Source organism: Thamnophis sirtalis, unplaced genomic scaffold (assembly GCF_051295495.1).
Source record: "Thamnophis sirtalis isolate CommonGarterSnake01/CBP01778 unplaced genomic scaffold, rThaSir2_p1.2 scaffold_3, whole genome shotgun sequence".
NCBI lineage: Eukaryota > Metazoa > Chordata > Lepidosauria > Squamata > Natricidae > Thamnophis > Thamnophis sirtalis.
The window spans coordinates 52,349,920-52,372,488 of NW_028261383.1; the positions used below are offsets into that span (position 1 = coordinate 52,349,920).

Here is a 22,569-nt window from a genome sequence, read left to right on the forward strand (position 1 = left end):
AATGTCACCTTCTGTAATTACCTTCCTGACATTTAACCACATTAAGAGGCATATACACTTTCTCACCTCTGCTTTGTAATTGGCACAGCATTGTGGTTTGCAGCTAAAATATGCAGTTGTCCTTTAAGCATAGACATAGTAATACCTGGGAGTGTACGCATATGTGCAAGGCTTTTTGCACTAAAATCGGTAATAAGATCACTTATTTCTATGTTTTTTCATGTATGTATTATCAGCTATCATTCATTACATATTCAAATTATAAGCACATTCTGATAAACACAAAGTGAACATATTTTAATCAGAGATTGTGGTACATAAAAACTAGGTTATATTCCCTGCTTTAATGAAATGGACAAATATCTATTTCAAATTGGTGAATATTTGTTCAGAATCCCTGGTAACAATGTACCCCTTCTTTTAGCACAGGGATATCAAACTCCAGGCCCGCAGGCTGGATCCGGCCCATGGGATGCTTAGATCTGGCCCACGGGACTGGCCTGGAAACAGCAAAGAACTTGGCCCGCGGTGCCTCTGCTAATGAAAACGGAGCTCAGAGGGGGTGCATTGCCCCCCCGGAGCTCCATTTTTGCTGGCAGAATGCTTTCAAAGCAAACTAAAAACAAAACAAAAGGAAAAAATATTTCCCCCTTTGCATTTGAGCATGCAAGAAGGCACAGGAAAGGAGAAAGGGGAAGAGAGCAAGGAAGGAAAAATAAGGAAAGAGATGAAGGAAGAAGAAAGGAGAATGAAGAAGGAAAGAAAAAGAGGAATGAATGAAGGCAGGGAGGTAGAAGGAAGGAAGGAAGGAAGGAAGGAAGGAAGGAAGGAAGGAAGGAAGGAAGGAAGGAAGGAAGGAAGGAAGGAAGGAGATTATAGTGAGTGTGAGGCAGGGTATGAGGGAAGTCCTGCCTTAACATTTGGTCACCACAGGTGCTCCTAATACGAGTGATGTTGAACTGGCCATGCCCACCCCCAGCCACACACACACATGGGCCTCTGAGGTCAAACACAACCCTGATGCAGTCCTTAATGAAATTGAGTTTGACACACCTGTTTTACCACAAATACTGTACCTTTAACAAGATAAAATGGCTTAACCACACAGCTCTGTATACTAATTCTAACAGAGACAGGGAAGGCCAGAAGAAGTGATAATAAAATTAGCACATTCTATCTCAATTGCTTCAAAAGTAATTTGGACTTTGTAATTTCTTTTCTCAAGGAGAGTGACCTTGAGGTTAGAGACAAAGCGTTCAGAGGAACTGATCTCCCCTTCTCCACTGATTTTTGGAAGTTGCCTTTTGCTATGTTATACTTATGCTACAAGTGGAGAACTGAGGTGGCAGTTATAGGGAACAGTAAATGTGAAGTCTGATACTACTCATTTACAATTCATTAGAAGATTTAACATCATTTTCATGCATTAAATAAAGACCAAAGTTCCTCATTATACTACATATGTTAACCAGGTCTTCAAAGCAAGAATGTCTGAATCACACCTAGCTACTGCTGTAATAAAAGTCACAATGAGCAATTTTCACTGATTTTCTCATCTTGTTTAACCCTTTCCTCCCTGCTCTCAACTTCCTTCCAACCAAATATTAGGTTTTATATAAAATGTTTCTTTTTCTGGATTATATCCTGGGTATCTGATGAAGAGGACTATTATCCGCAGAAGCTTGTGCAATAATATTTTGATTAGTTTTAAGGTGTGCTGGGACTCTTTACTGCTCTTGCTGAAAAAGTCTAAAGCAGCTAACTTTCAAAACTGTAACACAAAAATTGTTAAGGGAGCTAGGGAAAGCTAAGTAAATAATGTCTCTCTTTAGATGGTTGACTTGACCAAGGATTTTCCACAAACCACAAAACCATACCCATATCAAATGACTCAAAACAAGCAAGTCATAGCAGCAGTGGGAGGCTCCACCCAGCCGCCAGGACATGCATGTGTGCATGTGAGTGCGGGAGTGTGCGCAAACGAGTGCTGGAGCATGGGAACACACTCGAACTGATAGTAAAAAGATTAGCCACCCACCTCTGACTCAAAGGCAACATCCTAAGGTTTTCCTTGCTACTTTCACAGCCTAAATGAACATCCCAAAATGCTCAATTCCACATAACAGTCTTAACTAACCTTCCTGAAGACTACTAAACAAAAACTAGATTTCAAGCAAAACATTATGTTTCCAGCATTATTCCTCTTATTTTCTAGAGAATACTATAGCCATTTGGAAAGGAGGGGGAGGCAGAAACCCAGATCACATAGCAATAGCAATAGCAATAGCAGTAGACTTATATACCGCTTCATAGGCCTTTCAGGCCTCTCTAAGCGGTTTACAGAGAGTCAGCATATTGCCCCCAACAATCTGGGTCCTCATTTTACCCACCTCAGAAGGATGGAAGGCTGAGTCAACCCTGAGCCGGTGAGATTTGAACCGCTGACCTGCTGATCTAGCAGTAGCCTGCAGTGCTGCATTTAACCACTGCGCCACCTTGGCTCCATAGAATTAACTCCAGATCTTATCTCCTTATACTTTTCCTAGATACCTAAGCAGAGCCATATTGAAAAACAACTTGATCTAATTAGCGTTGTTTTTTCCCCATTCCATTTTTTAATCCTCATTCCTATACGGGCTTCTTGCTACACTAAGACAGAAATTATTTTGATTTTCATTAATAAAACATAGTTCTAAAAATCAGTGTAATGTCACTATTTCTGTCATCAATAAAGCATTAATTATCAATCATATTCTGTTCCTATTATAAATGTCCCTGTCCTGCAAAGGTCAGACAAAAGAAAGCACCTAGAAAATGAGATGATGCTTAGATTTTTTTTTTGTACCTGCGTAAAGGCAATCCTTTCTGCCAATGTCTGTTATGCTTTTCAGCATTTTAATTGGACTCTAAAATAAGAGAATGCTGACAACTATGTAGAATAAGAACTATTGGAGAACAATCAAATTGGATGGAATGTTATAGGTCAGCTAGCCCAGCCCTTGTCTGACATATCACTATCTATTGTTCCAAAAGTCATGCTTGAATTTAAACACATTTTTTTAAAAAAAAAAGTCATTACAAGCTACCACAACCTCCCACTGGACAATGGTTCTGCTTCTGTGCCATCCAAAACTTATGTTCTAGGAAAGTGATTGTCAATTGCTTTTTTCCCCCTTTGAATATTTTCCTGGATGCATGTATACAAAGTTAAAGCATAAAGCATGAACTGTGCTTATATACGTATAGGCAGAACGAGGGGCTCAAAAATAACTCTCCGTTTTGTGCCCTGTTTTTACTCTATTGTGGCATTGGGTGGCGTACAACATACCGTTTATCGTTTATTAAACTTGTATGCCGCCCTATTCCCGGAGGGACTCAGGGAGGCTAACAAACCAAAAGGAATGGGGACTATATAAAGAAAACAAAACAAGACAAAAGACAAAATACAGAAAATGGATTAAAAACTCTCAACAGCCACACAATTTGAGTGGGGCTGGGAACTCATCAGCCTCAGGCCTGCCGGAACAGCCAGGTCTTAACGGCTTTGCGGAAAGCCTGAAGGGTGGCAAGGGTCCGAATCTCCATGGGGAGATCGTTCCAGAGGGCCGGAGCAGCCACAGAGAAGGCCCTCCTCCGGGTGGTCAACAGTCGACATTGGCTAGCTGATGGAATCCGGAGGAGGCCTAATCTGTGGAATCTAATTGGTCGTAGCATACACCAACCTCCAACACCCACCACACAAATATAATGTCAAGGCATACAGGAAATATAAATATGAAATATAGAATATAAAACCGTGTTCCATCACCATAATAAAAGCATATAAAAAGAGACTCAATTCAACTGATTTAATTAACATTCTTCACTTTCAGCTGATTTTTGAGATGGAGAGCATCTGTGGTACATTTAGGTATTTCCTGATAATGTGAGAATTTAGGAGCTTTTCTATTCTACAGAATAATACAATAATACAATACAATAGCAGAGTTGGAAGGGACCTTGGAGGTCTTCTAGTCCAACCCCCTGCCTAGGCAGGAAACCCTATAGCATTTCAAACAAATGGCTATCCAAACATCTTCTTAAAGACTTCCAGAGTTGGGGCATTCACAACTTCTGGAGGCAAGCTGTTCCACTGATTAATTGTTCTAACTATCAGGAAATTTCTCCTCAGTTCTAAGTTGCTTCTCTCCTTGATTAGTTTCCACTTCTTGTTCTACCCTCAGGTGCCTTGGAGAATAGTTTGACTCCCTCTTCTTTGTAGCAACCCCTGAAATATTGGAACACTGCTATAATATCTCCCCTAATCCTTCTTTCTATTAAAATAGACATATCCGGTTCCTGCAACCATTCCTCATATGTTTTAGTCTCCAGTCCCATAATCATAGAATAGAAGAGCTCCTATTTATAGGAGTTTTCACTCCATTTATAGTAGAGTTCCTGGGGTCACCTTTGCTATTGGAATCCAATAGTATTAATGTACAGCATTACATTTCTCACTACAAATCAGATAAAAAGATCCTGTTGCATGTGTCATGATTCACAAATCTAATTTTGTAGTTCCTTGTGGACAGGACTTCTCAGCAGTGGCACCTGATCTCGGGAATGTTTTCAATATTGAAATCCCTTAGAGCACAGATGTCAAACTTGCCACATCACATTGCTGTCACATGATATTTCATGACATTTTTCACCTTCATGAAATTGGGTGGGTGTGGTCTGCGTGTGATGTATCCAGCCCGCGGGCTGCTGGTTTAACACTTGCAACTTAGTATTATGGCAGAGTTTCTTTATGAAGGTTTTATTTCATTTTCATTTTCCTTCTTTTAAATACATATTTTATATAGCTTGAATTTCATATTTTAAGTTTTAAAATAATATTGTAAACTTCTTCAAAAAAGTTTACAATATAACCCTGTTTCCCTGAAAATAAGACCTTCCCGGATAATAAGCCCAATCAGGCTTTTGAGTGCATGAGCTAAAATAAGCCCTTTCCCCCAAAATAATCTCTCCCCCAAAATATTGCAACACAGCAGCAGCCATGAGGCGACCACACTCACTGCCTTCTGCACCTCAAAAATAATAAGACTTCCCCAAAAATAAGGCCAAGCGCTTATTTTGGGGATCAAAAGAAAATAAAACTGTTACTTATTTTCAGGGAAATATGGTGGTTTTAAAACTTAAAATATAGGGAAACTATGTAGAAAGTTTCAAGTTTCAAGTTTAATAGAATTTGTATGCTGCCCACTCCCATAGGGACTCTGGGCGGCTCACAACAGACAAAGAAACATTTAAAAATTTTAAAAAAGAAAAAAAAATACAGTAGTAAAATTCACATCACCCATTCCATCTAAGCGGGGCTGGATATCAATCAATAGCCCCAGGCCTGCCAGAACAGCCAGGTCTTGATGGCTTTATGGAAGGCCGGGAGAGTGGGAAGCGTCCGGATCTCTGCAGGTAGATCGTTCCACAGGGCCGGTGCAGCAACAGAGAAGGCCCTCCCCTGGGAGCTGCCAGCCGGCATTGTCCGGTTGATGGCACCCGGAGGAGGCCCAACCTGTGCGACCTTGTTGGTCATTGGGAGGTGAGTGGCAGGAGGCGGTCTCTCAGGTAGCCAGGTCCTAAACCATGTAGGGCTTTAAAAGTAATGACTAGCACCTTGAAGCGCGTCCGGAGACCAATAGGAAGCCAGTGCAGCTCGCGGAGGATAGGTGTAATATGGGTGTATCTAGAAAATCATCATCACCATTCTTTTTCCATTTTTCTTTCCCTACATGGAGATAATGTCTGCATAGTAAGCATGACATCAATATTTGGTTACAGTCGATTAAGGCAAAGGCTCCCTAACTTACATTTTTATTTTACTTTTCAAGTTTAATGATTAAAATAGTCACAGAGCTATCATTGTTTTGGCATATTTCGCTACTCTTCTTGCAATTCTTTTTGGTTGCATCGTTTGTTTTCCTATGTAGGAATTTCAGCATAATCTGAAAAGATTGCCTTAGATAAAATTGAGAAGTAACTCTATTCTCACTTGGTACAATATATTGGAGGAAATAATTCTTAAAAGGTGCCAGATATGCAGTTAAAGGCTTCAGGTAGCAAGTAATGGAAAATAATTCCCAGAATCATGTTCTGTTCAATTCTGCTTTCTTCATGAAAAGTTTCTCCTAAACGAGCTTAACTAACAATCTGCATTAATGTTTTATACTTGGCCATCACAGACTTAATTTCTCTGCTGCCACTCCACATTATTGCTTGCAGGCAAGCTCACTGCCATAATTCACACAGCTCAATAGCTTGGCTCAGTTGTAGAAAACTAGTTGCAGGAATGTCAATTTCTGTGGTGGCTATAATGTGTTGTTCTCCAAGTTGCCAAGTGGTGATAAATCTGTATTCAGGAGTGCATTCGGGGTGAGTGTATCTAATCAATAAATGTGGTTATTTGTTTTCTCTCCCAATTAACTGGGTTAGGAATAGATTTCTCTTTCAAAAACACAGAGCTGGGGAAAAAGGGAAGTTACAAGATGGCATTAAATGAAAATATTTAATACTGCACTGTACAAGATACATAGAAAGTCAACTGCATGTTGATAAATGTTTGGGCTTACTCTGCCATTCATGGTGTCAGATGATATTGCAGTGGTGCTCAGATATGCTGCAAAATGTTATCCCCCACATTATTTCAATAACATTAATTTGGGAAGAATCTAATATGTAGCTCCAGTGTATACCAGCTTTGAAGATTAATGCTGTATAATACAGCAAACATTAGCATAGGGAAAAGAACCTCATCTAGATTACTAATATCAACTTCCAAATATCATGCAGATTTAAATCAAGTCCACGGCAGAGCTATCCTTAAAGTTCCAATTTAATAAGACAGACATGTTGGCAACGAACTGTGGAAATCCCAATTCTAAAACTTCCTGGGATTTCACCCAGTTGAATGTTCATGATCTTATCCCCATACCCATAAATCCATCACATAGTCCAATCTTCTTCAGCCACGCTGGCATTTTCCACCCATCTAGTTTCGGTCAGATGCAGTGGTGCGGAGACAAAAGATGACCTTGGGCTTCTAGAAAGAATGACAACAACACATTCCACAATTCTACTCCTTTCTATTCCCCCTCCCAATTATTACACTAATGAAACAGCATAATGAAATAAGAGAGAGTGTGGCAGGCTAAAGATCTTAAAAAGGAATATAACTGCAGGCCTGACAAATTCTGTATATCAATATCCCACTGGTGGAAAGAATCATACTACAAAGTCTCTCATGAAATAACAATAACATGAGAACTGAATAGTAATTTAACTTTGTACTCATATACAGGAATTTGATTCTCTTTTATGCTTTGCTATCTTTTGATATCCTTACTGCTTCAGTCATACTTTTCTTTCTTTACTATGACATCTTGACAACTTTGTATGTGATACATTTTCATCATATTATTTTTGTAAAGAAAATGGCTAAGGATGCTTGAATCAGTGTATTGGCATTTCAATATAGAATTAATATTTAATGGATATTATTATAGATTTAATATTTGGCCCTTAAAATTGGAAATCAACCAAAGCCATTTGTCCTATTTTTGTGATGGAATGTAATCCAGAGTCACAAGAGGAAGCATGTCTTTTACAGGGAGAAAAGAGACAACGTAGATTGGAATATTTGGTGTGTAGGAAAAAGGTGAAGGCAGATTTCACAGCAGTTCACATCTAATAGTTATGCAGGATAAATGCTTTAATCTGGCAAGATTCAGTTTGTAGGTGAGCAACAATACATAAACTACTCTGAAGTAACTCCTTGTGGTGTGGTTCCTTGGACCAGACGATTTTTAAGCTTTTCATTTTATATTCTTTAATTCTGCATATCATGTTGTCCATTTTAATATTCATGTCCCATAAAATACAGAAATAAGAAACATAAATGGAATATTAAATTGGATAGCCAGTATCTAATCACAAAATAGATCTACAAAATGTCAGCATCCTGGCACAGTACAGCAGACTTTCTCCCCCAAAAAATTATTACAGAAGCAATAGAAATTTTAAAAAGCATCCTAATCATTTAAGCGAGGAGGAAGATTATCAACTATCACCCTCTTGGCGATTAGAAACTAGTTGTGGACATTCCATTCCATTCAACCCAAGCAAAACATGGCGTCTTTTTCAGCATTCAGTTCAAATATGCTCTGAAGAAGCTAGACACATGGCTACTGAAAAATCAGCACATATTCATTGCTTTTCATACCACTACCCAGATGTCATTTCACAAATAAATAGCAGCTGTGAAAACTTACACTCTATATTTAGAAGCTAATTTCAAGTACAGGTTTTTGAATTATTAGATAACACAAGCCAGGATCACAATAATGGTCCTCTGTGGTGCGATAATGTTCAAAGGCTACATAAATGTATAGTTGCATTGATTTCATGCTTGGGATTAAATGTTATCTTCTGTGATAGAGTTTAAGCTTCCTTAATAAGTGTACGGTCACAAGATGAACAGAATTGATAAATGAGAATGATAAACATTCTAGAACCAAGTGTGAACAGTAATATACAAAGGGAAATCATTCCATTTGGATTTCTAATTTAGATCTTTGAAAGCTTTTCCGAGTTTACATATGCAGGAGTGTGACTTTCAGTAGGTTATTTAAAAATAAACATTTGTCTTTCAACTCCTTTGTGTATCCTGTTAGAGACGCTTTGTTAGTTTACAGTTTTAAATGTCCCTATATTACATTATTGCATTAAAAAAACCACAGGAGGATATGAGGGAGTGCAAGTTTGAATGGGTTTGTATATGCACCTTGTAATTTTAATCTCATTAAGATTATATACAGTATATATAGTAATTCCCTAATCAGATTAGATTCAATTGGACATGAAGAAAATTAACATGTGAGGGGATGGGGGAAATATCAGAAAATAGCATTTCAGAAACATTTTTGGCCATGATTATACAAATGTATGTGATACCCCTTTATCCAGTGAAACACTGGATGACAAATAAAATACAGATAGTCCTCATTTAGGAATCTCATTTGGGACCAGCTACTTGGCTGTTCAGCAAAGCAGTCACTAAAGGTAACCAAACTATGCTTATGATCTTATTTCAGCTTTTCTTTGCATTATAGACCTGCAAAGTGTCAAACCTCAAAATGGCAAACCTCCGGGTTGCTATTCGGGAAGGGGAGACTGCAAGGGCAGGACTGGGATTGACACAATCACTACACTGATCATCTGAGAGGTGGTAAATGGATTTTCCAATGAGCAGCTGGGCACAGGGCACTGGGTGGAGGCTGCAATGCTACTGCATGTGTTGATAAGCAGCTGGGCATCAGAGCTGATTGGCTGGAAGCAAAGCGCCGATCAGCTGCAGCACACAGAGCGGGACAGCAGCTGAGTGTTGGCCTAGATGCAGCTGAAGATTCCAGGCTCTCTGCGGCATCTGGAAGCCACGGGGATGGAGTAGGTGCACGCAAGATGGTTTAAGACACAGAAGAGAGGCCGCGGTTAGCACTGACTTTGTTTATATGTCATTCAGTGCCAGGTTTTCATGCTTTCCAGGATAAAACTCTTCAAACTAAAACTGTGTTGCTTCTGGTTTCTTGGTGCTGGATACTTGGAACATGACACAAAGGTTGTAAATGTGAGGATAACATTAGTTTTTTGTAGCTCATAATTGCAAATAGTCACTAAATAAAACAATTGCTAAATGAGGAGTACACATCTAAATAAATACCTTAAAGCCAAGAGGAAAATTGAGTTGATGCTCCTTAAAAATATATTTTTTTAAAATTCAGTTATTCCGTTATTCCGTTATTCCGTTATTCCGTTATTCCGTTATTCCGTTATTCCGTTATTCCGTTATTCCGTTATTCCGTTATTCCGTTATTCAGTTAGTCAGTCAGTCAGTCAGTCAGTCAGTCAGTCAGTCAGTTAGTTAGTTAGTTAGTTAGTTATTGTGCCAGACCTCCAGTAATTACCTAGAGAAACAGCCAGTGTATCCCAGGGTTCTGAAAAACAAGTAAGGTTGGGGCCATCTGTAGGGGAGGCAGTTCCATAGGACCTATGCCATAATAAAAAAAGTCACACATCCTAAGTTTTGCTGGGCGACACTGCATCCCTGAAGGGGTCCAGAAAAGTTCTACACTGCCAGAGACAAGCCAAAACCAGTGAGGATAGGCAGTCCTATGAGTAAACTAATCCAATTTCATTCAGGGCTTTAAAAGGTGGTGTATGGCAGGTGGATTTGCATTGAAAACCCACTCTAAAACAATATATAGTTTCATATAGTTGTTGTGCTACCTGGGCAAACCATGGTGCAACCAATACTACATGCACCACTGCATCCTGGACAAGGTGAAGTTTCTGAATGCTCTTCAAGGAAACGACATATAGAATTCATTGCAGGGACTTCCGGGGAGTGGCCTGTCGCCGTCGGCAGCTTAACAGAGCTGCCCCCAGAGTTCTGGTTCGTTATCTACTCAATATCAAGAAGATAACTCTTTTTTCAGACAAGAAAAAAGCAGTGAGGAATCTCAGCTGGTAAGAATCTTCTTTGAAGTTCACAGTTTGTTTCTTTTTGGGCTGTGGACGGAGGGGGAGGATCAACCCAAAGCTGAGTCATTCAACTCCGACCTGAACTTCGCAGCTGTTATTTACAGCACAAGACAGGAACCCCTCCCCCTTAGGACAATCTTTAGAAAACAGACTATTAAAAATCAATACGAGCAAAGACCAAACTTGTGAACTTTAAAACTTTTCTCTATCTGAAATACCAGCTTCAATGTTATAAAAATCTCCTTTGTTTAATTGTCTTCAAAATGGCGTTTACAGCTTCTGCATTTGTTATCTCCGGCTTCCTGCTACAGAATCAAAGGAACAACCTCTTATAATCTAGTTAGACCTGCTCCCTTAAAGCCTTCAAAGACTCTTTGTTGTTGATACAGAGACATTCCAAACATTCCAAACGGACTTTCTCTTTTGAAATCCTCCGTAAAACCCTTTGTAAAAAAAAAAAAGGGGGGGGATTTCTTTTTCTCCAAATAGCACAGTGGATTAGCAATTTAGAATAAATAATTAAAACCAAAATATAATGGCATCCAAATCAACCTCTGTGAAATTACCTCCGAAAACGTCTCCCATACCTGGCACAAAGTTGCAGCCCCCACCATCTATGCCCCCTAGTGGAGACGTACTAACAAAAGAATTTTTCCTGGAAATGTTCAAAGAATCCAGAGAACAGAACTTAGAAATGTTTAGAGAATCCAGAGAACAGAATCTAGAAATGCTTAGAGAGTTCAAAGATGAAATAAGGAATGAGATGGAAGTTCTATATGACAAATTCGATACTAGGGTCACTAAAATGAATGATAATATGATGGGAATTGTAAATGTGATAACAGAATATATTTCTGGAATGGAAGATAATTTAGAAATTCTCAATGAAGCTAAAACTAACCTGATATCCAAAACTGAAGTGGTGGAACAAAAAATTGATAATGCTGAAAAACAAATTATTATGATACAGTATAAGCAGATGGAGCTTGCATTAAGAGTGAGGGGGCTGCGTGAAGAAAAGCAGGAGAACTTAAAGCAAATGTTTTCTGAAGCTTTCGACCGTCTGGTGGGAAAACCGGGATCCAATTTTGATTGGCAGATTGACAAGATTTTTCGTGTTAACTCATGGGCGGCAAAACAAAGGCAACTTCCCCGAGATGTGGTAATATACTTTGTTACAAGAGAATCTAGAAATATGATATTACAAGAGTCTTATAATACTAAGCTTCAAATTGGTGGACAGGACCTGATTGTTTTGAAAGAAATACCACCTCAGATGCTAAGAGCCAGAAGAGATTATGCTTTTCTGGTGGAAGAGCTCAGAAAGCGTCAGATACAGTACAGATGGGATGCCCCATTCGGTATTATAGTTACAATGGACAAACAAAGATATCGTCTCAGTTCTGTATGGAAAGCTCGTGATTTCTATCATAAGATTCTGAAGATGGGATACCCTGAATCTTCGGGATATGGTGAAAAACCACGAGACGAACAAGATAAACAGCAAACCACACAACCATCAGATAAAATGTATCATCTCCCTCTCCCGGAAGGGCAAGGAGTCAAGGAAAAAAGATCCAACCGTATGACCACCAGACAAACGGATAAACAAGCTACTATGCAACAATCTCAACAATCGTTGGCCACTGATCAAGGAGCTACTGCAACAAGCTCAGAAGCTGTGGGAGGAGCCAAACCAAAGGTGAGACAGGCCTTGCGGGAGGCTCTAAAAAAGCTTCAGGCAACCAAAAATGACAACTAAGATTTTGACATGGAATGTTAACGGACTGAACTCTCCACAGAAAAGAAAGAAAATATTTCATTATCTCAAACAGTTTAAGAATGACATAATTTGTTTGCAAGAAACTCATATCAAATCAACCGATCAAAAATATTTGTTTAACCCCAAACTGGGCCAACATTTTGCGACCTCAGCCATGGAAAAGAAAAACGGCATAGTAGTATACTTAAGAAAAGACATTAAAGCTGAGCTAATTGAAGCAGATCCCTTTGGAAGATATATTGCATTAGATTTAATCTTAGAAGGGAAAAAGACGTTACTTTTGGGAATTTATGCTCCTAATCAACAACAAGATGGATTTTATAGAAATCTCCATGCTAAATTAGTACAGTGGGACTTTGAGTCTTGTGTATTATTGGGTGAGTGGAATGGCGTGATCGACACCAAAAGAGATAAGAAGACAGCTCGCCCGAACACCAAATTTCGAGCTAAGTTACCCAAACCCTTTTTTGACATGCTGGACGACTTTGAATTGCGAGACGCTTGGCGCGAGAGGCATGCAGAAGAACATGACTTTACCTTTTTTTCCAACAGACATCAATCTCTTTCAAGGATTGATTTTATACTAATTACAAATGATTTACTTTGCAGGGTGAAGAAGACAAAGATTATGGCGAGAGTTCTTTCAGATCATAATCCAGTCTGGATGGAATTGGGAAGGGTAGCCCAGGCAAGAAGGTCCTGGAGGTTGAATGAAAACTTATTTAGATATGAAAAGTATGTTAATGATTGTAAAAAATTGCTATCGGAATATTTTGTTCTCAATATGAATAAGGGTACATCTATGGAATATGTATGGGATGCAAGCAAAGCGTATATGAGAGGAGTATTAATGAATATAAACAAAATACATAGACACAAACAAGGGCAAAAACGAAAAGAATTGGAAGAGGAAATTAAAGGGAAAGAGTCAGAATTAACATTGAATCCAGGAGATACAAAGATTAGGGAAACAATTGCTATATTAAAATCTCAGTTTGATATGCTGATCTCTGACCAGGTAGCCACCAGTTTATTATATGCTAAACATAATACTTTCTGCAATGCAAATAAACCCGGTAGGTGGTTGGCTTATCAGATTAGAAAAAAAAGGAAAGCTCGAAATGTATACAAATTGTGTTACAGAGGGAAGGAAGTGTTTCAACAGGAAGAGATTCAAAAGGTATTTCGGGAATTTTTTACAGAGTTGTATAAAGGGGATAAAATTAAGGACGTAGATATAGACAAATACCTAGATAAAGAGAAAATCCCCCTAGTTAGAGAAGAACATAGGCATAAGCTGAATCAACCTATAACCTCTGGGGAAATTTTGCAGGCAATTAAACAATTAAAGTTAGGGAAAGCACCAGGCACAGATGGTTTAACAGCTGTTTATTACAAAAATTTACAGTTAGAAATGGTAGAACCCCTCAGAGAACTATTCAATAAAATTCAATCGGGAGGGAAAGTGCCCCCTTCGTGGAAGACTGTGTTCATATCGTTGATACCCAAAGAAGACCAAGACCTTACCCAACCAAAAAATTATAGACCTATTTCATTACTCAATGTAGATTATAAAATTTTTACTAAAATATTAGCAAATAGGCTAATGGGGGTAATTCAACAATTGATACATACCGATCAAACTGGTTTTATACAGAGCAGACAGATGAAGAACAACGTTAGATTAATTATTAACGCTTTAGAATACCTGGGAAAGAACAATCAAATCCCGGCCGCATTCATATTTTTGGATGCGGAGAAAGCCTTTGATCGAGTTAATTGGCAATTCCTGCTGAAGACATTGCAAAAAATGCAGATAGGAGATGGCTTTTTAAGGTCAATTGGCGCAATATATCAGCAGCAAACAGCCCAGATCATTGTCAATGGAAGTCTGACATACTCCTTTCAAATTGAAAAAGGTACAAGACAGGGCTGTCCTCTGTCCCCATTATTATTTATTATAACTTTGGAAATACTGTTGAATAAGATACGGGGCTTGGGCGGTCTAAAAGGGATTAAAATTAGACAGCAAGAATATAGAGTCCGTGCATTTGCGGATGATCTGGTTATAATATTGGAACAACCGCAGGAATCTAGTAGGGTATTATTGAACACGATCAATCAATATGGTCAAGTCTCGGGATTTAAAATAAATCTAGGAAAAACCAAAATATTAGCTATAAATATGACTATCAAACAGAAGGAAGAACTGGGGGCGATGCTAAGATGTGAGGTAGTTAAAAAAGTTAAATATCTTGGAGTTAATATTTTAATCTCAAATGGGAAATTATATAAGCATAATTATGAACCACTTTGGCATAGTATACAGTTGGAGTTGAAAAGGTGGGAGAAACTGCATTTGTCCTTGCTGGGTAGAATAGCGGCAGTAAAAATGAACATTTTACCAAAATTTTTATTTCTTTTTCAAATGTTACCAATACTTAAAAGAGATGCGAATCTTTTAGAATGGCAGAAGGGTATCAACAAATTTGTGTGGGCAGGAAAGAAGCCGAGGGTAAAGATGAAAATAATGCAAGATGCACGTGAAAGAGGAGGATTGAAATTACCTAACTTAAAATTATACTACGACGCAGTGGCATTATCTGCAATTAGTGACTGGATTCATCTAACTAATGACAGAATTTTGAATATCGAGGGATATGACTTGTTATATGGTTGGCATGCTTACCTGTTATTTAACAAAAAAATGGATAAGAAATTTAAAAATCATATCTTAAGAAATGCTTTATTGCGGGTTTGGAAAAAATATCAACATAAATTAAATGATAAAGTGCCCATGTGGGCAATTCCTAGACATGCAATTGAAAATATGAATGTAGAACAAAAACACGATAGAACCACCTATAGACAACTTCTTATCTCAGAAAGAGGGGTGATGCAACTAAAATCTTTAGAGGTACTTAAAGAAGAGAAGGTAGTTCAAACATGGTTTCAGTATGGTCAACTAAAGGCTAGGTGGAAAACAGATAAAAAAATTGGCTTTGTAAAAGTTGAGGATAATTTGTTTAAACAAATAAGAGATCAAAGCTCAATGCATATAAAGAGGATATATAATGTACTAATACAGATGGATTCTGAAACGGAACTGATTAAGGATTGTATGATAAAATGGGCTCAGAATATCGAGGAACCAATAATGCTTGAAACATGGGAAAGAATCTGGGTAAGAAATGTGAAATTTACACAAGCACAAAACTTGAGAGAAAATTTTTATAAGATGTTTTATAGATGGCACCTAGATCCTAAAAAGCTTGCCTCTATGTATCCAAATGTTCAACCTAAATGTTGGAGATGTGGTTCTTGTGATGCTACATATTTTCATATATGGTGGACATGTCGTAATGTCGAGGCATTTTGGATAAAAATATGGTGGATCCTGCAAAACATCTTCAAAAGAAGGATAAAATTTACCCCCCAGTTGTTTTTACTGGGTATATGTATTGACTTTACAGCAGCAGAGACTAATTTGGTTCTGTATTTAATAATGGCAGCAAGACTCTTGGTGGCGCAGTATTGGAAGAAGAAAGATTTACCTACAATTCAAGAATGGACTTTGAAAGTTATGAACTTAGCCGAAATGGCCAAAATTTCAGCATATCTCAAAGAACATTCAAACGAGAGATATAAACGAGACTGGAAAAAATGGATTGATTACATAAAAAGTAAATATGGGACTAAGAAACTCCAGATAGCTTATGCTTAGTATCAGTAACAATTTAAATTGTTTAAAATTTGGGTAACAGTAAGAAGCTGAGTTCAATGTAGAGATATTTTAGACTGTGATTGTCCAAAAGTTATACCACGTATGGTCTTTGGGAAGTCGGGGGAAGGGAAGGGAGGTGGGGATTTAGGGGGAGGGGGGAGGGGGGAAACACAATATGTGTTAAATTCCATGATTGTATTTGTATACTGTGGCTTTTCAATGTTAGTGCGAAAATAGAACAAACCAAATACACTGGAAGGTAATAGAAATATACCAAAGGAAAGAGCCGAGTGAAAGAAGAAGGAGGGTGGAGAGGGTGAGAGAGAGGAGGAGGAGAAGGGAGGGAGGGAATGGATTAGAGGGAGTGATAGGGTTAGGGTTAGAAAGAAGGGGAGGGGAAGTAGGCGTAGAGGGGTGTGTGAGAAGGAAGAATGAAAGTTGGAGGGGGTTGAAAGAGGGTGTATGGCGGGCCAAGGTGGTATATTGGGTTTGTATTGTAGAGGGCATTTTCTATATAAGTGAGGGCCGTGTTTATTACTCAATGTTATATGCCCTGATTAAGCACAGTGAATATGTGATTGTATAGAATGAAAACATAATAATATATATATATTAGAATTCATTGCAATAGTCCTATTGGGAGATGACTAAATCATCAGTAGCCATGAGCAGTGCTTCCCTGATCCAGGAAGAGGTACTATTGTTACATTAAACGTATTCATGTGATATCTGTCTTGGCAACAGCTGCTATCTTTTCCACATATCCATAATTATTCTTGGATTATGCAGTAATTCAGTTTGGGGGAATGTAATCCCATTCAGAGTCATGATGGAAAAATCACTAGTTCCAGGGGGCCATCAAATCCATAGAAACTCAGACATAAAAGTTTAGCCAAAGCCATTGTTTTCTACATCCAGATCCATAAAACCTCCAGGCACCAGAGGAGCATTTCAAAAGCATTGAATGGTTCAGGGTATACATATATAATAGTACCAATGTATGTCCTCACCAGTGTTTTCATAGATGTGTTAAACAAGAATGGGAAGACAAGTGAATCCCGCAGCGTCCCACAAAGCAAATATCCAGAGCTGGACTTCTCTTCCCTTCCCAACCCCATCACAGGTTAAGAACCATTTTCTATCTGCTCCTAAATCAGAGCCTAATTAAATAAGAGAATGATAAAGTTGGAAGCAACAATTCAGAACATCAAATCTATCACCCACTCCATAGAGATATCCAAATTAAAGAAATTGAGTCTTTAGTTGTATGAACTATCATCATTTCTTGAGTTAATTGGTTCTATAGTTATATTGATCTTACTGTTCAGATTTATTTTTTGTAACATTCAACTTATATCTGTCTTCCTCGAATTTATGTCCACTATTCCATGTCAACTAGATAATGGAGAGTGCATCTTTACTCATTACTCTAATTGAATCTTTCTATAACAGTTTGGCGGTTCAGTGGTTTGAATCCCTAGCACCACATAACGGAGTGAGCTCCCATTATTTGTCTCAACTTCTCCGAACCTAGCAGTTTGAAAGTACGTGAAAATGCAAGTAGAAAAATAGCGACCACTTTGGTGGGAAGGTAACAGTGTTCTGTGTGCTTTCAGTGTTTAGTCATGCTGGCCACATGACCACGGAGGCATCTTCGGACAGCACTGGTTCTTTGGCTTTGAAACAGAGATGAGCACCATCCCCTAGAGTCGGGAATGACTAGCACATATGTCCAAGAGAAACCTTTACTTTTACCTATATAACAATTTGGTATCAGACTATAAATACACATTTTATTTCTGGATTCTTTTATGTCCTTTATGTTTCCTCTGCTAAGTATATTTCCTTCTATCTTTTTAAAATCCTTTCCTTTGGTTATAATGATGAGTTAATATTTATCTTGCATTTTACATTTCATTGTTTTAATTATCAGGCACTTGCTTGATGTTTATTCAGTTTTAATTATTAGGCATTCCCTTGGTGTCTAAATGGAGAAAAAGGCAGGTTAGAAATTATTTTAAGAGTCTAAGAAACTTGTCCCCATTGCTCAAACTATGGTTATTGGGTGATCTAAAATCTCAGGGCATATATTAAAAAAGACTCAGTTAAATGAGATTGTGGCTATTAAAAATATAATGAATCTTTTTTAGGTAAAAATAAATAGAGAGAAATATAATGATAAGAAATGGAAGGGGGAAATATAAGAATGAAACAACAACAAAATGCTACTTATAACTATTCATGGTGGGTAAAAACAGCAAGCCTGGTATTATTTAAAATAACCAATTTGTCTAGAACGGGAAATGCAGCTCCTGCTAATATATGCAAATCACTCTGTCTCCGACTCCATCACTAATCAGAAAAAGGGATGATGGTTCCTATTTAACTCAGTTCACTTCTATTGCCATATGAAAGGCACTTGTCTGTCACCTACTGTGATTTTAGCTTGTTAATTTCAAGAGATATTGACAAGCGCTTTAATTCCCATGCAAGATTAATGGGCTTCACAGGGAAGCAATCCCCCAGAGTCAGACAACCCTTTCGCACTTGCAAATTGTCCACATTGTAAAAAGCTTTCTCTTCTCTTGTAAACAGGGCTGGAGTTATTGAAAAAAAGGAGCTTTTGTTTGGCATCACGGGGTGAGTTTTCAATGGGCTGGCTTGCAGAGTAAGCACAAACATTTCTCACTGAGAGGAAGTTGTATTATGGAGGCTTGTTGCTAATTGCTCATCAGGAAAGCAGATGAAGTTCCCGAATAATCCTCCCTCTTTTTTCCCCCCAGCTATTTTCAGTGTAATGCTGGCAAACTGATTCAGTGAAGTTTGGATCTTACCCAAAGACCAAAAGAGCTAGAGGGAGTAGTCTACTATATATGCATAACACAAACTGCATTGAATACTGCTGGCTTTGCAAAACCTTGACTTCCATTCTGCAAATGAGGTGGTAAAATATGGATGAGCTGGCAGAGAGAACATACAATTCTCTCCCTACTTGTAGGTGTTGATAGGTCCTAAACTCTCAAGTCAGATGACAGGCTGTTTTTTTCTTTCAAAAAAAGGAGGCTTTTGGGCCAAACTAGGTGGTATCTCTTTTTTTACTGAACCTGTTGAGAAATGTTGCAGATTCTAGTCCCTGAGCCCTTTTTGTTAAAGTGACATTTATGAACTCGATAATCTAGGCTTCAAAGCAAGAGGAAAATACTTGAAACATTGCTGAATTGGTCACAGATTCACATTATCAAGGGTTTTCAGAGCTCCATTCATAATTATATTTCATAGTTTTTTCCTTACTCTGGAAAGAGAAAAGTGTTAAAAGGGTAAGATAAATTTTGGCTTTTGTTCAATTGCATAAATGTTGTATGCTTCCAGTTCTTAGTCTGTGCCTCATACATGGTGTGGCACAGCGTCATATGTCTTCTGTCTCTTTCCCAGGATTTGATTGGGAAAGAATAACTGATAAGCAGAATTCAGGCTTCAGGGATAGAACAGAGAAAGAGAATATTACATCCACAGTGGATAAGAAGTGTTTTTCAAGAGGTGATTGTTATCAAAAATACTCATGCTTTTCTCTCCCTGTTTAAGACATGAATCATTAAGCCTAACATCCAGCAGCAAGACATTAATTTCAGAATCCAGCTATGGACCTTATTATCACAGTTTATCTTATTAGCTAAAGTAGGTTTTCAGTAAATGTACAGAGGTTTTCAATAAATCTATAGAGATATAGATGTTTGTCCTACGATATTAGGTATAATCTGATACTTGCAATATGGTACACAAATTTAACAAATATATGATTAAATCTAGCACAGAGTAACTTCTTTAGCCCACAATCATTGTTTTTATTCTGGAGGTACTGGTGTGGACTATTCATACTTTTCTAAGTCCAGAAGCACATTGCACTGTCCACCTCTTATTGTAGCCCATTAAAAATTGATTCCACTCACGTGTTTTTAAGCCTTGGTTTGAACTTTATTTTAACCTGAACCATTTTAAGCTTTTCAGAGTGATATTCTCCAATACTTCACTGTAATCTAATGGTAGCCTAAGCCTTGATTGGATTTAGTGGCTGCCACACAGCCTCCCTGAAAGTAGTAGTTGCTGTAAGAAATAGACTATTATTGGAATAAATGTCCATCTGGGTTCAGTTCCAAGTGGGGAAAAAGACACTGGAATCACGGAGGCTGTTTGGAAAGATGGGTTTTATTTAATGGGTTTTAATGGTGGACAGGAGAATATGGCTTGAGGTCCTAGGCAAAAAGGGAATCACATGCTTCAAAGATGTTGAGTGAAGAAAAAGAAGGGAAAAAGGGCCTTGCTGAGAGTTCCTGACTTTCTTATACCCTCTGTTCGGCCCCACCTCTCTGTTTCCTGTTGCTGTGTAAGAAATGCATTCTGCTTGGTTGTCAGACTCCTGGGGGTGAGGGTCTTAGCTAATGTTGTAGGTTGTGTGTCTTTTGAGCCCCAAGCTTGGTTGAGTTCCCAAATGCCATGTGGTGAGTTTCTGTTGTAGATGGGTCTGCCTAAAGGAGGTAGATCTTTCTTATGTATGGCTCAGGCCTTTAAAGGCCCAGTGACAAAGGTGGGAGAGCTATTAAGAGTGAGACTGTTTCTTGCCTTAAAACATGTTTCTCTGGCTCCTTATTAACAAAGGGTGGGGGAATAGGTTTCTGCCTCTCTTTTAGGGGGAAATATTCTGCCCTTTTAATTTTTCCTAAAATATTTCCTAAAATATTTCATTTTCTAGGAGAGGGGTGAGTGCTAACTTCCTACACTATGTTGTTACTTATTTCTATGAAGCTGATATATCATTTTTTTCCTTGACAAAAATTATCCTGGACCTAGTCATGTCAAAAACAAGTTTTCCTCCTGTTGTTGTTTTACCATAACATCAAACCAATTATGAGTCCATAAGGGGGAAACAAAGCATCTGCTTTAGTGTCGAATGTGAGTAGGGAGTGAAGGCATACATGTATACAAATGGGAAAGGCAAGGAAGGGAGAAGAAATACCTTAGGGGAGAAAAATGAAAAAGAAAAAGGCAGGCACCAGTAGATCCACAAGGGAACCAGTCATCAAGAACTGTCTTTCCTGTACCGTTGGGAAGGGCAAAAGACACCTAATCCAATCTTGCATTGACTACAGTACAGATAATGGACCAGTGTGGTTCAGTTCCCAACACATGCAATCCAAACTGGGATATCTGAAACTGGCTTAAGATATAGATGGGAACAGTAACCTAGGCTACAGAGCAGAATTGCATTATAGCTGCATTTACATTACTACTACTTTTCCCTTTCCTTGGAGGAAAAACATATCTTCCAATAAAATCATTGTTTAATTGATTGATTCACAATCTTTGCAAGAGTTCTAGAATAGCTACATATTATTCTCTGACATTTGAAAAGAGAGTTAACTCCTGTTCACATCATGGATAGGTCTATGTTATATTTGTGGAAACAATTTAGAGGTGATTTGGGGTTGCCTTTTTTCCAAGATGCTGTCAAACATTCCCAATAGTTGTGCTATTTTTTTATAGTTTTCTAATCAAATATTAAGTAGCCCATCTCTGCTTAGCTTCCAAGCCTGAAGTCAACCAACCTATGTTTAGAATGGCAAACCTAGGTTTTCCCTAATAAGTTGCTGCTCGGCTATGAATTTTTGTGAGCCTTTCCTAATGAATGTGATCATTTTTACCTGTATTTAATGTGTTAAAATGTTAGTCATAGAGAAATTCTTTCTAACCAAAGCATTCTTCAACTGCTAACTGCCATGCTGATGTAAGTTTTACTTGTGCTTAGCAATAAAAATTGGGAAAATAAAAGTAGTCAGCTCAGTTATTCTGAAATGCAAGTATGGATATCTTTCCAACTGCCTTTTTACAATCCAGCTTGGAAGCTAATAGGCTATCTACATATTTTAACCTCATCTTGATTTATCACAGTTGAAAGATGCCCTAGTTGGAAGATCTGCTTCCTTCAAATAAATAATATTTTTGTAGTGATACTGACTTTAAAGGTTCATGTTAAGATTGTTTTACTGAATAAAACTATCAAGACAATAGAATGGTATTTTTAAAGTAAAAATGAAGAAATGCTATTGTAGAATCATTATCATTATCATCTATTCACCCAACTGATCACTGTTTTTCAATTGGATATTTTCTAGTGATTTTGTTTTAACCAAGAGCCTAGGATACATTATATAATAAGTAGAAAGTTCCAAGTAAGGAGATTTTTTTTGCAAATTCTAGTAACTTTCCCAGATAATTGGTGAATCCCCATGGTAAGACCCCAAGAGCTCCAATTACTATTAATATTATAGTTGACTTTTTCTTTTAAAGTCTTTCAACTTCAGTTTGTAAATCCAGATACTTCATTATTTAGTTCATTTATTTTTCATCAATTGTCTCTTGCTACATCTATGAACCATGCCTTTTTTCTTTTTAATATTAGTAATGTTTGGTATTGTATTTCAGATGTCTGGAA

At 37.9% G+C, this 22,569-nt stretch overlaps 1 protein-coding gene across 1 annotated transcript in view; it reads left to right on the forward strand.

Moving 5' to 3' along the window:
• The window catches only part of CNTN6 (contactin 6), a 195,104-nt gene that overhangs the window by 51,736 nt on the left and 120,799 nt on the right, over positions 1–22,569 (forward strand). The gene's annotated exons all lie outside the window — the stretch shown is intronic.